Source organism: Schistocerca gregaria, chromosome 7 (assembly GCF_023897955.1).
Source record: "Schistocerca gregaria isolate iqSchGreg1 chromosome 7, iqSchGreg1.2, whole genome shotgun sequence".
Lineage (NCBI taxonomy): Eukaryota > Metazoa > Arthropoda > Insecta > Orthoptera > Acrididae > Schistocerca > Schistocerca gregaria.
In genome coordinates this window covers 468,419,186-468,432,396 of record NC_064926.1, presented here as the reverse complement: position 1 = coordinate 468,432,396, position 13,211 = coordinate 468,419,186, and the positions used below count along the sequence as shown (strand labels likewise).

General features: G+C 44.0%; 1 protein-coding gene across 2 annotated transcripts in view; it reads right to left on the bottom strand.

Annotated features, from left to right (window-relative positions):
* Positions 1–13,211, bottom strand: part of LOC126281480 (uncharacterized) — a 182,637-nt gene that overhangs the window by 154,554 nt on the left and 14,872 nt on the right. Inside the window, exon 2 of one of the 2 annotated variants that reach the window (XM_049980476.1) lies at positions 8,815–8,975. The exons of the other annotated variant lie outside the window; for it this stretch is intronic. The gene's annotated coding sequence lies outside the window, so the exon portion shown is untranslated. The remainder of the gene's footprint in view (positions 1–8,814; positions 8,976–13,211) is intronic. 2 annotated transcript variants of the gene reach the window in all.

Below are 13,211 nucleotides of genomic sequence, written 5' to 3'. Positions count from 1 at the left end.
TCTATGGAGCAGCGACCTGTTAGTGTTCTAAATCCCAGCTTCAGAGTAAGGCTCTTCCCGAAACTTGATGTGACAAAAATATTAGTCCTGTCCACTTCAGTTGGAATTGGGCTGTGTATATGTGACCGGCATCATATGACAGCAGCACTGCAAAATTCAAAAGCTGTGTTTGGAGTTCTTATTTACAGTTTCAGACTCTGTTCTGCTATGGACAGTAATGAGAAGCTTTCTACCAGAGAACAGATTCAGTGATACAAACTGTGGCATATCATCAGCACTTGTATTAGAGAAACCTGCAACAAAGTACTTGTTTGTCAGCACACAATCGAAAAACTGTGTTTTTCATGAAAAAGTACGTTTTGTATGTTATGAATTTTTTGAGTGCAATTAGATAGGGGAGTTTCAGTGTAAAGGAAGTCACTGAATTCATGGCCATTTATGTATTAACGTATTATATTTAAAGTTATGTAAATTTAACAGTGCTAAACATTTTCCCCCGGCAAAAATTCTCTACTGTAGTCACCTTAATCAATGACTGTACCTTCTTAGAAACGAGTGAGTACTGTATGATTTTCTTATTACGGAGGTGTACTAACCATCCCTCATATTTCCTTCACATCTTCCATTACGCTTTCAGATTTTGAAACAAGAAGGAATGTTATTTCTGATAGTCATTTTTATATGTTGAAACAGCATTGTAGCAATAGATATATATTTTAATTTACATCCTTGAAAATGTCATATACCAAGGAAGAATATGAACGTTTCGATCTTGTATTTTATGTATGTGCATCCAGTCCAGTATTTACCTGCAATAAAAAAATTGATAATGTATACAAAAAATGAGACTAAATGTACGGATAACAAAGAACACTTGGTATTAGAAGCAGTGAGTCATTTTCCTCTCTACTGTACCACAATACAGCATGTAGCTGCCTCCATTTATACTGGAATAGTAGGACATGTAAGCGGTCTAGTTGTATCTTACCAGATCAGAACAAGACACTAAAGTAGTTCTGATATTCCCATCAGCCTGGCGTCTTCCTGCGATTTCATCAACAGGAATTGAGACGGTTGCTTTCAATGAGAGGGTTTATGGAATTCCAGTGAAACTGGTTGAAGTTTTATCTCATCTAACTAGTGAAGTCGGTGGTTTATAGGTATACCAGATATTTTTTTTACAAACATTTTCCATCAGAAGAAATACAAAACTGACCTGTACAATGTTGCATAGTCACGTTTACGCCTATCAGGCTCACACGACAGATTATCACTCACTCTCATTAGTCAATATTCAGTCTTTTACCACTTTAGAACTGAACAGTATAGGATGATTCAAAAAGAAAGAATAGATTTCAGGTGTTAATTACAGACAACCTATGAAAGATGGAAACACATTGCTCATATCACTGCATAGAGGAAGGTTCAAAGACACTATACCATGAAATATACGTGAGCACCATGCGTTCCTCGGTAGCCCATATCATTCCACACACGAATCAACAGGCCAGTGTTTATTGAATCGACAGCTTCAACAATTCGATTTTTCATCTCTTGAAAAGTAGCTGCCATAGATGGGTCAAAGACTGTCTTTTATGTATCGGTACACCCACAGGAGAAAATTTCGAGGTGTGAGATCTGGTGACCTGGAAGGCCAAAAGCAATGTAAGATCTTGCTATACACTTCTTCCAATCCAAGGTTGTGGGATGGTGTTTTAAGATAAACAAACAACAGCGCAGCTTTGTCAAAACTTTGAACCTTCCTCTATCCAGTGACGTGCTCAGAGTGTTCCTATCTTTTACAGTTTGTCTGTAATAAACAACTGAAACTGTTATTTTTTTTTTGAATCACTCGGGACATACTATTAACACATCACAAATTAGAAATTCCTAAACTCGTAATATAGTTTGCTTTGTTCGGAGATGGCCGAGCTTAATTGCAATAGTCCCAGCACTATGCCACGATACTTAGCAACGTCTGGTTGATGTCAGCAACATCGCAGGGCGGTCATTAGTTACATTGACGACAGCGCATCAAGTGATTCACGTCTCTTTAGCAAATCGATTGTTTATCTAAAATGAACTGCACAACGAAGATCTAAATACACTCCTGGAAATGGAAAAAAGAACACATTGACACCGGTGTGTCAGATCCACCATACTTGCTCCGGACACTGCGAGAGGGCTGTACAAGCAATGATCACACGCACGGCACAGCGGACACACCAGGAACCGCGGTGTTGGCCGTCGAATGGCGCTAGCTGCGCAGCATTTGTGCTCCGCCGCCGTCAGTGTCAGCCAGTTTGCCGTGGCATACGGAGCTCCATCGCAGTCTTTAACACTGGTAGCATGCCGCGACAGCGTGGACGTGAACCGTATGTGCAGTTGACGGACTTTGAGCGAGGGCGTATAGTGGGCATGCGGGAGGCCGGGTGGACGTACCGCCGAATTGCTCAACACGTGGGGCGTGAGGTCTCCACAGTACATCGATGTTGTCGCCAGTGGTCGGCGGAAGGTGCACGTGCCCGTCGACCTGGGACCGGACCGCAGCGACGCACGGATGCACGCCTAGACCGTAGGATCCTACGCAGTGCCGTAGGGGACCGCACCGCCACTTCCCAGCAAATTAGGGACACTGTTGCTCCTGGGGTATCGGCGAGGACCATTCGCAACCGTCTCCATGAAGCTGGGCTACGGTCCCGCACACCGTTGGGCCGTCTTCCGCTCACGCCCCAACATCGTGCAGCCCGCCTCCAGTGGTGTCGCGACAGGCGTGAATGGAGGGACGAATGGAGACGTGTCGTCTTCAGCGATGAGAGTCGCTTCTGCCTTGGTGCCAATGATGGTCGTATGCGTGTTTGGCGCCGTGCAGGTGAGCGCCACAATCAGGACTGCATACGACCGAGGCACACAGGGCCAACACCCGGCATCATGGTGTGGGGAGCGATCTCCTACACTGGCCGTACACCTCTGGTGATCGTTGAGGGGACACTGAATAGTGCACGGTACATCCAAACCGTCATCGAACCCATCGTTCTACCATTCCTAGACCGGCAAGGGAACTTGCTGTTCCAACAGTACAATGCACGTCCACATGTATCCCGTGCCACCCAACGTGCTCTAGAAGGTGTAAGTCAACTACCCTGGCCAGCAAGATCTCCGGATCTGTCCCCCATTGAGCATGTTTGGGACTGGATGAAGCGTCGTCTCACGCGGTCTGCACGTCCAGCACGAACGCTGGTCCAACTGAGTCGCCAGGTGGAAATGGCATGGCAAGCCGTTCCACAGGACTACATCCAGCATCTCTACGATCGTCTCCATGGGAGAATAGCAGCCTGCATTGCTGCGAAAGGTGGATATACACTGTACTAGTGCCGACATTGTGCATGCTCTGTTGCCTGTGTCTATGTGCCTGTGGTTCTGTAAGTGTGATCATGTGATGTATCTGACCCCAAGAATGTGTCAATAAAGTTTCCTCTTCCTGGGACAATGAATTCACGGTGTTCTTATTTCAATTTCCAGGAGTGTACATCATTTGTACAGTGCTGAGGGGGTCTCCTATGCTATTTTGGAGCACATTTTGGAGCGTAATATACACTCCTGGAAATGGAAAAAAGAACACATTGACACCGGTGTGTCAGACCCACCATACTTGCTCCGGACACTGCGAGAGGGCTGTACAAGCAATGATCACACGCATGGCACAGCGGACACACCAGGAACCGCGGTGTTGGCCGTCGAATGGCGCTAGCTGCGCAGCATTTGTGCACCGCCGCCGTCAGTGTCAGCCAGTTTGCCGTGGCATACGGAGCTCCATCGCAGTCTTTAACACTGGTAGCATGCCGCGACAGCGTGGACGTGAACCGTATGTGCAGTTGACGGACTTTGAGCGAGGGCGTATAGTGGGCATGCGGGAGGCCGGGTGGACGTACCGCCGAATTGCTCAACACGTGGGGCATGAGGTCTCCACAGTACATCGATGTTGTCGCCAGTGGTCGGCGGAAGATGCACGTGCCCGTCGACCTGGGACCGGACCGCAGCGACGCACGGATGCACGCCAAGACCGTAGGATCCTACGCAGTGCCGTAGGGGACCGCACCGCCACTTCCCAGCAAACTAGGGACACTCTTGCTCCTGGGGTATCGGCGAGAACCATTCGCAACCGTCTCCATGAAGCTGGGCTACGGTCCCGCACACCGTTAGGCCGTCTTCCGCTCACGCCCCAACATCGTGCAACCCGCCTCCAGTGGTGTCGCGACAGGCGTGAATGGAGGGACGAATGGAGACGTGTCGTCTTCAGCGATGAGAGTCGCTTCTGCCTTGGTGCCAATGACGGTCGTATGCGTGTTTGGCGCCGTGCAGGTGAGCGCCACAATCAGGACTGCATACGACCGAGGCACACAGGGCCAACACCCAGCATCATGGTGTGGGGAGCGATCTCCTACACTGGCCGTACATCTCTGGTGATCGTCGAGGGGACACTGAATAGTGCACGGTACATCCAAACCGTCATCGAACCCATCGTTCTACCATTCCTAGAATGGCAAGGGAACTTGCTGTTCCAACAGGACAATGCACGTCCGCATGTATCCCGTGCCACCCAACGTGCTCTAGAAGGTGTAAGTCAACTACCCTGGCCAGCAAGATCTCCGGATCTGTCCCCATTGAGCATGTTTGGGACTGGATGAAGCGTCGTCTCACGCGGTCTGCACGTCCAGCACGAACACTGGTCCAACTGAGGCGTCAGGTGGAAATGGCATGGCAAGTCGTTCCACAGGACTACATCCAGCATCTCTACGATCGTCTCCATGGGAGAATAGCAGCCTGCATTGCTGCGAAAGGTGGATATACACTGTACTAGTGCCGACACTGTGCATGCTCTGTTGCCTGTGTCTATGTGCCTGTGGTTCTGTCAGTGTAATCATGTGATGTATCTGACCCCAGGAATGTGTCAATAAAGTTTTCCCTTCCTGGGACAATGAATTGACCGTGTTCTTATTTCAATTTCCAGGAGTGTAGTTAATATTAATAAAATAAGTTGTTTACGTCGTAGACGAGTCGGCAGTCCACTTTACCTGCCACTACAGCAGCCGATCACAATGCAGGTAGTTTCTGTTGCAATTCCCTTCGAGTGCTGCATCTTTAGTGGGTGCGCCATCTTACCTCGTGACGTCATAATCTGCTGTTACACCTCAAGTTTAATTTGTAGGAATAAAGCAATGGCCCCTAGAGCCAGGAACGCTACAGACTCTCTCACTAACATTACAGTATCAGTACGCTTGCGGTAGACGGTGCAGTGATGAGATTGGCCTTATAGCATCACTGCAGTTATGAATAAAATCTTTTGCTCAAGGCAGAGTATTCACTTTGTAGAACGTTTGTGATCGATTTCAGCTATGTACTGGAGGGTGCTAAAAGTCTATTTACACGATCCATATAGAAAGCAACAAAGCTCTCGAAAGCGAATGTAAATTCCTCACAAGCGTCTTCTAAACAAATTGCGCGTCTATTGATTATCGTCTCAGTTGTGCTACTGGTTTCGTGATTTTCTACCAGAAAGGCCATAGTTGATAGTAACTGACGGAAAGCCATCGAGTGAAACTGAGGTATTATCTTAGGTTCCCCAATAAAGCGTTATAGACCCTCTGCTGTTCTTCATCCGTGACGACATAATGATGCCTCTTAGAATGCTTGTAGATAATTCTGTCGTTTACCGTCTAGCGAACTTGTCACAAGGCCAATACGAATTGCAAAATGATGAAAAATGATGAAAAATGATGAAAAAAAAAACAACTAAAGTGACTGCCTACTTTACTCTCGTTCGTCCTATTCTGGAGTAATGTCACGAAGTATGAGATCCTTATCAGATACGATTGTTCGATGAAGCTGGAAAATTTCAAAAATAAGCAGCTCGTTTTGCGTTTTTACGGAGTAGGGCACAGAGAGTCAAGAATATGTTAAGCGACTTTTTCATTGCGGCGATATCTTTTCCAAAATTTCAGTCACCAACTTCCTCGTCGGAATGCGAAAATATTTTGTTGACTCCCATCTACATAGAGAGGAACGACCGTAGTAATAAAGTAAGAGAAATCAGAGCCCTCACAGTACCGAGCGAGGCAGCGCAGTGGTTAGCACGCTGGACTCGCATTCGGGAGGGCGACGGTTCAAACCCGTGTCCGTCTAATGTGATTTAGGTTTTCCGTGATTTCCCTGAATCGCTTCAGGCAAATATCGGTATGATCCATTAGAAAGGGCACTGCCGACTTTGTTCCCCATCCTTCCCTAATCCGATGGGACCGATGACCTCGCTGTTTGGTCCCCTCCCCCAAATCGACCAACCAGCCAACCAAGATTTAAGTTTTCACTTTTTCCTCGTTTTATTCGAGAGTGGAACGGTCGAGAAATAGTATGAAAGTGGTTTTATGAAGACTTGGTCAGGTACTTAAGTGAGAACAGCAGATTAGTCAAGTAGATGTAGACACTCCACAAAGCGTCATCAGTATTGAACACAGAGATCATCAAAACGCTGTCGATTGCCAAAAGGAAACTGAGAGTTATTTCTTTCTTTGTGGTCGTTGCAATTTATGTCATGGCAATGAATAATACGATAAGGAAAAAAAGTCAACTTGGGTGAAAAGATGAATGATCAGGTAGATGGAGGGGGGAGAAACTTGAAATGTCTTCGAAAAGTATTCCTTTTAGAGGATGAAATTATTGGAGGAGGTGAGAGGCTAATTATAGATTCCTACGCTGCTCTTATCACTCGAACAAGTGTCCTTTCTCTCACAAAATAGTTTTTTTTTTGTTACGTAAACAGCACTTCAATCTTAGAGTTCAATTTATTTCTTGGAAGCATTGAGTACATAGAGCCTTTATTATCTTTTTAATTTACCGGTAGAAATGGTGCAGTTCTTAGCATACTGGACTCGCATTTTGGAGGACGATGGCTCAAGTCCCTGTGCGACGATCCACTTAGGTTTTCCGTGATTTACGTAAATCGCTCTAGGAAAAGGCCGGCATGGTTTCTTCGAAAGGGCACGGCCGAATTCCTTCCCTATGTTTAACAAAACATTCAGAGCTTGTGCTCCATCTCTAATGACCTCTTTGTAGATGGAACGTTACACATTAATCCTCTTCCCTTTTGTTTATTTCCTCCACTGTTGTTTATCTCCTACATTCTTTCAAAGTACCTCCCACTTCGTTTAGCGCTGCTTCGCGTTTACTCCCATTGTGATAACCTTTACTTATGTTGTGAAAGACACGGATTCTCTTCATACACAATGAAAACACGCACGTCTTTGTACCAAGTTGCGATATTCTGCCTTCTCTTTCATCAAAATATCTTCACGATGCAGCACTGAGGCTGTGAAGCGTACATCTGCAGGCTGTCTTCCCACTCCATTCTGTTTGAGAGCACAATTGTCAGTGAAGGCTGTAGGCACCATTCATGTATCATTGGTCATCACATAGCATCCAGAAAGCCGTCAATTAAGGTAATCAGGTAGATGGAATATTTCTTAACTTCCTAAAAGCATTTGTCTCAGTTCACATCTACACTTATTATCGAAAGCACGATCGCACGGGGTATTAAGAGAAATCTGTAATTGGTGATGGTTTCTTGTTTCGGAGGACGCAGCCCGTTGCCTTGGATGGACTTTAGGTATGCCCCAGTGAAGTGAACTGGGACTCTTGCTGTTCATGTTGTATATTAACGATGTTGCTTACAATATTAATTGTAGGCTCAGACTTTTCGCAGAAGATTCAGTTACCTATCGTATGATGCGGATTATCTACGTACAATGAAATAATGTCTAAACAAGTCTGCATTAATATGGAGCCATGTCCCGATAAGATTGCAAAGCTTTGCAAATATTTGCAACTTGCTTTAACTGTTAAGAAATGTAGAATGGCGTACATCAAAAAACGAAAAACCATCATTCTATGACGACGATCTCAATGAGCTACGATTGTAATCAGTCGTGTCATACAAATACCTGGCCGGAGCAATTTGCACGGATCTAAAATGGGACGGTCACATAGGCCCAGTCGCAAGTAAAACAGGTGGCAGTGTCTGGTTTCTGGTAAAATACTAGGAAAATAAGATCAGTTCTAAGAGGAAAGTGGTGCCAAGATGCCACATGAGACCCATCCTAGAACATTACTGAAGTGTTTGGGACCATTCCAAAAATGGACTAGCAGCGGGCACTGAACGTGCGCGAAGAAGGAGAGCACGAATGGTCACACGTTTATTTGATCCATGAAAAAGCGTGCTGGGGAAACTCGAAAAACTAAACTGGCAGAAGCTTGAAGACAGACGCAAGTTGTCCCGAGAAAGCCTACCTACAAAGTTGCAAGAACCAGCTTCAAGTGAGATATCTACGAATATACTACAGCCCCCCCCCCCTTCTTCCGTTGGGATTTCGAACACAAGATTATAGATAGAACAGGAAAAGCGCCAAATAACTGGCGCAATGGAAAATACCCACTGCCATACATTTACATAGGATTGTACTATACAGGCTGGTCCATTGATAGTGACCGCGCCAAATATCACACGAAATAAGCATCAAACGAAAAAAACTAAAAAGAACGAAACTCATCTAGCTTGAAGGGGGAAACCAGATGCCGCTATGGTTGGAACGCGAGATGGCACTGTCATAGGTCAAACAGATATCAATTGCGTTTTTCTAAATAGGAATCCCCATTTTTTATTACATATTCGTGTAGTACGTAAAGATATATGAATATTTTAGTTGGACCACTTTTTTCGCTTTTTGATAGATGGCGCTGTAATAGTCACAAACTTACAAGTACCTGGTATCACGTATCTGATCAAAATGTCCAACGGGCGTGTGCTACGTATGTTGCTCGGTATCCTGAACGACATCGTCGAAGTGTCCGGACCATTCGCCGGATAGTTACGTTATTGAAGGAAACGGGAAGTGTTCAGCCACATGTGAAACGTCAACCACGACCTGCAACAAATGACGATGCCCAAGTAGGTGTTTTAGCTGCTGTCGCGGCTAATCCGCACATAAGTAGCAGAAAAATTGCCCGAGAATCGGGAATCTCAAAAAGGTCGGTGTTGAGAATGCTGCATCACATCGATTTCACCCGTACCATATTTCTATGCGCCATGAATTGCATGGTGACGACTTTGAACGTCGTGTACAGTTCTGCCACTGGGCACAAGAGAAATTACGGGACGATGACAGATTTTTTGCACTCGTTCTATTTAGCGACGAAGCGTCATTCACCAACAGCAGTAACGTAAACCGGCATAATATGCACTATTGGGCAACAAAAAATCCACGATGGCTGCGACAAGTGGAACATTAGCGACGTTGGCGGGTTAATGTATGGTGCGGCATTATGGGAGGAAAGATGATTGGCCCCCATTTTATCGATGGCAATCTAAATGGTGCAATGTATGCTGATTTTCTACGTAATGTTCTACCGATGTTACTACAAGATGTTTCACTGCATGACAGAATGGCCATGTAGTTCCAACATGATGGATGTCCGGCACACAGTTCGCGTGCAGTTGAAGCGGTATTGAATAGTATATTTCATGACAGGTGGATTGGTCGTCGAAGCACCATAGCATGGCCCACACGTTCTCCGGATCTGACGTCCCCGGATTTCTTTCTGTGGGGAAAGTTGAAGGATATTTGCTATCGTGATCCATCGACAACGCCTGACAACATGCGTCAGCGCATTGCCAATGCATGTGCGAAAATTACGGAAAGCGAACTACTCACTGTTGAGAGGAATGTCGTTACACATATTGTCAAATGCATTGAGGTTGACTTACAACATTTTGAGCATTTATTGCATTAATGTGGTATTTACAGGTAATCACGCTGTAACAGCATGCGTTCTCAGAAAAGATAAGTTCACAAAGGTACATGTATCACATTGGAACAACCGAAATAAAATGTTCAAAAGCACCTAAGTTCTGTATTTTAATTTTAAAAACCTACCTGTGACCAACTGTTCGTCTAAAATTGCGAGCCATATGTTTGTGACTATTACAGCGCCATCTATCACAAAGCGAAAAAAGTGGTCCAACTAAAACATTCATATTTCTTTACGTACTACACGAATATGTCATAAAAATGGGGGTTCCCATTTAAAAAGAACGCAGTTGATATCCGTTTGACCTATGGCAGCGCCATCTTGCGGGCCAACCATAGCGCCACCTGGTTTCGCCCTTCAAGTTAGACAAGTTTCGTTCTTTGTAGTTTTTTCGTTTGTCGCTTATTTCGTGAGATATTTGGCCCGGTCACTATCAATGGACCACCCTGTATAGACGTAGATGAGCTTTTACGAATGAATAGATTTGCCTTCAGTGCCGTCCATCATACAGAAGCAGGTGGGGACAGCACGTTTAGACAGTCTGCGGAGCACTCAGTCTCTTACTGAATGCGGCACCAAGACAAATAACGAGGTTCTTTGATTCCTGTAGCCAATAACGGAGTGGCGCAGTTTTGTAAGTACTGTAACGCACAATATTGTGGATTTTTATGATTACTACAATTGTTTGTTGGAATTCGCCGGCTTGAAAGAGGTCTTGGTAGACAGAGTGGTATAGTGTTAGCATATTTCGCAAATCGTGTTCATGGATAGCTAGTTACTCATTCCTGGGAATTGCTACATCGTATCGGTAATCCGTTAACTTCTTCCTCTTATCACAGCTGTCAATCACTGAATAGAAAACAGTGAAAAGCTCCGCGTATCTTGGACACTCGCCTTTGACGTGAAAACTTACTTACGCTTCACTTCCCTCATTTGGAGGAAAGAAAATAATTAGGCTCTTAATATTAGTACCTATATTTCTATCACGATGCTGAATTGTTTGATTTCTTTCAGCACCAAGATACCATAGCAGTGATGTCACCTGTTTAACGTAGAAATTCAGTAGCACTTTCCATTCTACTGTTCTTGTGTGAGATATAGTTTTGCTGTTGAGTTAGCAGATGCTAATTATATAACCGAACTACTTCTTTTAATGATTACTATTCAAGTTAAAGAGGAAACTGTTAGCAACATTTACATGGTGACCTAATGTCTCTTCTACAATTAGGTCTATACGATTTAAAATTCTTTTGGTTTCTTTCTTCTTGCATGCTGTTCAGGTATCCTTTTCTTTCTTTCATTCCATCTGCCACTTTAAAAATATTTGGTTGGCAATCATAAAAACAAAACCGTTTTACTGTTTCGGTGATATATTTTCAGCTGTCTGTTTCGAATGCCAAAATATTTTGACGAGTCCCACTTACACAGGGAGGAATGGCTATCGTAATAAAATGCTATAAATCAGACCGTCATTCCTAAAAGCATCCAGTCCGGTACTGCCTTTCACAGATCTCAAAAATCATTATTTTATTCAGATGGCTTGTTTTGATCACCCATGCCTCTGAACCGTACAACAAACTTGTGCAGCTATGGCTTTACAAAACTTCACACTTGTTTCTTCAATCGGATTCCTGGATAAAATTCTTCGAATGTTTCCATATGTGGCCAGAGATTTATGATCGATATCAATATCAGTGTTGTGAGTCATGTCACGTCTATGGTATTTGGAGCGAGACGCATGTTCAGTAAGTCTAATTACGATTTATTTTTTAAGTGAAAGAAGTCGCAAGCTCTTAAATATCTTTTGACAGTGCCTTAAAAGATATTGGTTTACAGGAAGTGAACTGATTGTTACAAATACCGTAGCAGTTCTCAAAGCAACATTCGATGACACTGTTAATTATTTTAATCCCTCCACCCAGTATTCGAAGAAATCCTCTCCGAGGAGTCCTATGTAGCTGGACCAGAAATGCTTCGTTGTTTCTTGCTGTGACCTTCAGATTAGGTTGATGGAGCTCTCCACACAAGTTTATCCTGTAAATACATCTTCATCTCTGCATAACTACCGTAACCTACGTCCATTTGAACTTGCTTGGCGTACTCAAACCTTGGCCTCACTCTAAAATTTTTACCACTGTCTTCCCCCTCCATTCTCCTTCCATTAACAAACTGACAGAACGCCTAGAGATTGCAGAGTGCAATTACAGGCAACGTAAATTGGAACTATTACACGGAAAATGTTGTGGGGAAGGCGAACCAAGAACCAATAGTTCGTTTCATTGGAAGAACGATAAGAAGATGCAACGAATTTATCGAGTTTTAGTGGAGAGAGACAGACAGAGAGAGAGCGAGAGCGAGAGAGAGAGAGAGAGAGAGAGAGAGAGAGAGAGAGAGAGAGCGAGTTTCATAAACGTGATATGTCATTTTGGTTGGCAATCATAAAAACAAAACCGTTTTACTGTTTCGGTGATATATTTTCAGCTGTCTGTTTCGAATGCCAAAATATTTTGACGAGTCCCACTTACACAGGGAGGAATGGCTATCGTAATAAAATGCTATAAATTAGAGCTATTCGTCAATGGAACGTGGAGAAAAATAGAAATTACGCTTTTTTTCTGTTTGTCGATCGCTGATTGTATTATTTCAAACTGTCCACATTCAGATCATTTCTCGTAGCTACAGAGCAACCAATCTGGCCAGGACACTGTGAGCCTCACTGTCATATACCTGTTGTGTACCTGGACGTGAAATGACTGATATTTTCGAAATCATTATGTCATCATCTGAAAAACAGTTTTATCCTGTTTCAAAAAATGTATTTTTATCTACTTTTCAGTTGTTGATTTGGTCTTAAACACTCCTTGAACAAATGTCTGCAAACCAGCCACTGTCACGCGACAGGCAAGGAATATCACCATAGACATTTGTTGCCTGCCACAGTCATGGAAACAATAAATCCAAAATACAAGGATCTTGTAGATACAAAATTACTTAGGAAATGTCTACATGGCCGTACACAAAACCCTAACGAGAGTTTCAACAGCTGCGTGGTGCAACGAGTACCAAAAACAATGTTTGTTGGGTGGACAGTACTAAAAATGGGTGTGATGGATGCTGTCATCTGTTTCAATGATGGTGTAATCAGCAGGACAAAAGTAATGGACAAATTAGGCATCCATCCAGGAAATAATATGGTAGCTGCTCAGACTGCCATAGATCGCCAGCGACTAGTTGAAGCTGAAAGCCACCACTAAAGAGTCCAGAGTAAGGGAAAGGCTCCTGAAGAAGTCTACAGAGGATAAAGAAGCAGTCGGCCAGCAAGATTAAGCTGTTGGAATTTTCTGAAAGAGGCA